This window comes from Coenobita brevimanus, chromosome 103, assembly GCF_032717465.1.
Source record: "Coenobita brevimanus isolate Jiangsu-jjx chromosome 103, ASM3271746v2, whole genome shotgun sequence".
In the NCBI taxonomy this organism is placed as follows: Eukaryota; Metazoa; Arthropoda; class Malacostraca; order Decapoda; family Coenobitidae; genus Coenobita; species Coenobita brevimanus.
In genome coordinates, this window is record NC_137056.1 from 37,048,442 (window position 1) to 37,053,006 (window position 4,565).

The following is a 4,565-nucleotide window of genomic DNA, read 5'->3' on the forward strand; positions in this document are numbered from 1 at the left end:
CTTTTTTTAATACTGAAGAGGTTAGATACTGTACATGCTTCAATAATCCCTTCACAGCTGTGATGCTCTCCATAGCTTTTTAAAATCGTCTTGAAGCAGCTGAACAACAACAGCAGAAAAAGTCTCCGGGTTGAATATATGTTAAAATGGCGTCCTCTGGTGGAAGGGGTTCAGAGGGTGTGAGGGGCGAATCCACAATGGAGGTGTGTCATGGTAATCTTTCATTAATTCTTGTTGTAAAATATTGGTTGGTGTTTTCGTTGGCGATTTATTTTGCTTATTACACCTCACTGCCCTCTTCTGTGCTGTATAAATCCCTCCCATATCGCCATACTTTGCATAATTAACGCACATATCCAGCCATCTCCAAAACTAAATCACATAGGAAGAGGTGCTAGGGAGCCTCCTTACCCTGCGAGAGTAAGTGTGATTTGAACACCTGTGTATGCACATTAAGCCTCTCAAGGTTGCCACAGTCTATTCCAGTTAATGCCAGACTAATCAGCCGAGTGAGCATGTGAGCCTGAGAGTGTTAATATTAATATTAGTAATTCTTTTAGGGTCGGCACAGCTCCAGTACTGTATTCTGTTCCATACGATATTATTCATTTGATTTCGTTGAGAGTGATTCATAGGAGCCAGAAAGTGATAATATTGACATTAGCTTCCCAGAGGTCGAAAAAATTGCACCATTCTTGTAACGCCAGATGATTTTATTCAGCTGAGAGTGAGTCATAGGAGCCTGAGTATTTAATAAGAAACATGTTAAAAATATATAGCACTGAAAAACACTTGCGAGGACAGGAAATGGTTAGACTACACTGTGCACCCGAAAGTAATGATCGGTGTCCCTCGTAGTCTTCAAAGCCATGATCGCTAAACAATCTAGATAGTTAATGGCGGAAAAAAAAAGGGTCATCCATCTTTCCATTCATTCATTCGTTTATTCATTCATTCGTTCGTTCATCCATCTATTGAGTGAGAACGAAGGTGAGTTCACAGTGAAATGACGAGGAAGAGTGGAAGGTGACACAAATTAATGGCCGATGTATGTCTGCACGTAAGAGATACCGTTTACTGCTTTCGTCTGTACATAACGCAAGCTAAAACCAGGTAGAAAGATAAGGTGTAACTGGTATTTCCGAGCGCGTTTCAGGGATAATGTAGAACGTCTGGCGTATGCTTTCCACTTCGCGATCGTGGGTTTAGTAATATGAACTTTAGACATCGCGACGGCAGGTAAAGTTTGTAAGAAAGAGTGCCTAGCGGATCAGTTAACTCCTTCATTCCGATGACGTTATTTCCTAGCTCATTTTTGCCACTTCCAGACGATTTTATCAAAATAAGAGAGTCTCATGGCAGTGAAAGGACGAATGTAAGTTGTAGCTATTCCCCCTTTAGTTCGAGATGTAACTGCTGCATAAAATCGTCTGAAGGTAGTAAGAATGTGACAGAAAATACGTAATCCGATTAAAAGGATTAATAAGGCATTTATAATACGATACTTGTATATTTTAACTAATTACTTTGAATAGAGAGCCCGGAATTTAATCCAGAAATAATAGAGCGACTCCGCTACCTTCCCTCAGCATCAGTCTTGGAAAGTTACTGAAATATTATGAAAATACCATTCGATTAAACAGTGCTTTGTTAGTAGTATTATTACATCCTTGCTGACATTGTATACCGCCTGTATATTAAGTATCCTGAATGTATTGTACACGGTTATAAAACTGTTCTGAGGGTATGATGTACTTGGCGATTCTCTCTCTCTCTCTCTCTCTCTCCAGTGTCTATCATCCAGTCCTTTATTGCATACCAGGAGCGAAGGGACCCTGGCAAGGATAATTCATCCTAGATCTCACAGGGTAGAGATTCATTTTCGTTGTGTTCCTGCTGCTGCCAGACGATTTATGTTCAGATAAAGGGAGCCCCTATTAGTGAATGGGGAGGGGGAGGTTAATGAAGGCTGTTTCTAACCTCTCCAGTTCGAAAAGTTTTTTCTAAGCCGAAATAATATCGTCCGAAGTTGACATGAGGTGGATTTAATCGTGTGACGGTGACAAAAATATGATCACGAACGCGTCATCATATTGGCAGTGTTAAAGTAGCGACTTTTAACCAAGTGGTACGTGGGTACACGTACCCCTTGAGAGTACGAAATGTCAGTGCTTGGGAACGAAATCTTGGCTGACTCATGAATAATATTTTACATTGCTTCAAAGGTACTCTATTTTTTCACCTCTTTTGAGACCTTCTTTGTGCTACAAAAAATACAGATTTGTAATATATGCCATTTTCTTACTACCAAACGCATTCATAGTTGTCACACTCATATCAAGTCGGTGAGAAAGAATATTAGCATCACGAAAGAACTTTTAATTATGACAATCCTTTGATGAAACTGCCTGTGTGGTGGGAGAAGAAATGTCTATTGAGACTGAAGATGGAAACTGTCAACAGAAGTTGATCTTTTTTTTCTTTTTTCCCCTAGGCTACTTTTCCCATTGAGATGTTGCTGTAAGGTACAAAAATAGTCTGAATTTTATTAATGAGACGATGTTATGCACGATGATCTTGTGAAGATGCGGCATGAACACTTTTGGTGTACTGTACTTGACTCAAGCTGTTCCCGCAGTTCAAAAAGAGCTCTAACGATTCTTATATAATTTGCAAGCAACACACTTTAACATAGAATGTTGTACCGTAAAGAAACGGCAATAGACAGCTGGATACAGGTCGTCTGAGGACATTTCAAATTCTTCGTTTTACGAACACCTTCAAACAAAAACAAGAATAGAACAGTAGTCATTTGTTTTTATTAACTTTCCGCATGACTAGCTGTAATATAGAATAAATTAAGACAAATATTAAACTTGTCTTTTGGTCACTTCAGTTTTATCTGTTTGTGATTTTGCAGTGAAAATAACGGAGTTTCACTAATGTAAGACTTCCCGTTGACGAAAAGTTCGAGCAGAATTTTCTGAGAATGCAAGGGGTACGGACTCCAAAATAAGAATAACAGGATTAAGGGTTAAAACTACAATGTTGCCGGGGGGTCGTAAGTATTTAACAGCATCATTTTGTCGTAACATTGAATTCGGTGAAGCCTTGGTGGCAAAATATAAAGCACAGCGGTAGTGTTCATTATTTCTGTGCACTTACATAACGTGATGTGACCACAGCGTACAAGAAAACTCGACATGTAAACTGATTCCAGATAGACGAGCGCATCACGTGTGTAGATTCCACAGCTCAGTCCGACCCCAGTCCACCAGCATACCGGTAACAGAGGAAAAGACATACTGCTAGATAACACACTGAACCCTTCCATTATCACCTCCGCCAAGGAGGTTTTCACCCATGTCCGTTTGTTTGTTTGTTGGTTGATTGGTTTGTGAGCAAGATTACGCAAAAACTACTGGGCGGATTTCCACGAAACTTGGTAGAAAAATGGGCCTTGGCCCAGAATACACTCCATTAAATATTGGTGCGGATCCGGATAAAGGTACGGATCCAGGATTTTTTTTTCACTTTCTTTAACATTGCGAGATGAGGCGCTGGCGGAAGTGTGCGCTCTATTGAGTGCCATTCTAGTTTGTACTACGATTACCTTACAACCTTCCTCTGAATTAGGTCTACAAAACAGTGAACTCGAATTGTACGTGTGTGTATGAGAGAGAGAGAGAGAGAGAGAGAGAGAGAGAGAGAGAGAGAGAGAGAGAGACAGACAGACAGACAGACAGACAGAGATCAGTTATGGCAACTTGAATGTGATATTATCATTTCCTTGGTCCATACAGCCTGATGTGTCGTTGTCTGTTCCACTGATCTGAAAACATTATGAAGGAGATAGGATGGCTGGCTCAACAGTCGTAATTAATCATAATTATTATACATAACTTTCAGGGTCTACTTTCAGTTCTTAGGTAAGTATCGTAACTAGTGTCATGTATTTCAAGAAATAACTACTCTGAGGTATTTCGTAAGACGGCTGGAAGAATGTTGATTTCTCTTTTTACGTCGACCTTGTACTGATGTAGGTAACCTAATTATGTTTTAGCGTTTTTGAATTAGATGAAGTGTTAATCAGATATTTAAATTCAACAACCGTTTTTTTTTTCTCTGAAATATTTCTTTGAAGCATATCTTCAGTTTTTTTCAAGGTATAGTTCATATTACATATAAAATATCTAATTATGTATCAATAGCAATAATAGTGTACTTGTATCTTTAATGTAGAATCTAATGAGATTATCGCATAAATTGTACATGCAGATCATGGATAGTATATATATATATATATATATATATATATATATATATATATATATATATATATATATACTGTATATTTGTTACTGTGCTTTACCAAGCAGAGCACTGTAGCTGTTGGTTCTCCACTACCTTCATTGTCGCTTTCATTGTTGGCTGGGGCCAAACTCTTGGTTTACGACGCCACACCTCACTTACCGCTGCACCACATAATTACCACATTTTCTTCTTCCCAGTTTTTCCTCACATCCCTCGGATGCGTATATTATGTAAAACGAAAAAGCTTTTGT